Source organism: Silurus meridionalis, chromosome 6 (genome assembly GCF_014805685.1).
Source record: "Silurus meridionalis isolate SWU-2019-XX chromosome 6, ASM1480568v1, whole genome shotgun sequence".
NCBI classification, from domain to species: Eukaryota; Metazoa; Chordata; class Actinopteri; order Siluriformes; family Siluridae; genus Silurus; species Silurus meridionalis.
The window spans coordinates 9,817,428-9,818,141 of record NC_060889.1 but is presented as its reverse complement, the minus strand read 5'-3'; positions in this window follow the sequence as shown (position 1 = coordinate 9,818,141).

Sequence of the window (714 nt, the reverse complement as noted above, 5' to 3'; positions counted from 1 at the left end):
TTCACCGTTTCTCTTTTCCTTTTCTATTTCATTCAGGAAGATGTTTAGATTCAGTCAAAGGACTGGAAGACAAGTGTAGACAGTGGAGAGAAAAAGAGGTACAGGCAAGTGAGTGATGGAATGGAATGAATGCTGGAGCTTGTGTGGCGTAATCAGATTTGGGAGATGATCACCTCAGGTTAAACATTACCCTCATTTACGTAGCGGATAAAAAAATGAACATTTTCATGGTTTTTTTTCCTCATTACCGTGTCCAGCGCTGTAATATATAAGATGGAATGTCCAAGCCAAAGGCTGTGGAGTTTGTATAAAGGGAAATAACTTGAATGGGAATGTTTTTTTTTTTTTTAAATCATGCATCACATCAACAAGCTAATTTAGGATTCCTGAAAACGCAAAATGTATAAACCCAGCTGTTCTGCTCAGTGTTGGTTGAATCAGTAGAGCTCGTTATCTCGGTATTGTTTACAATACAAATATACACAAACCCTTTTGTTTTTCGTGGGGCTGTTTGTCGGGGGCTTTATCTATTCTAAGTCAGTTGTACCATAAACCCTGCCCTCAGTAACTGAAAGAGCTTCATGCCGTTGCTTCATCTTGAAATTCTTGAGTTTTGGTTTGTCCTGCAAATTTATAATGTGCTTTTGTATCACAACGATGTTGAATTGTGGTCAGAAGCTTATTGATTCATTTTCTAAAAGGCACAGCCCGGAC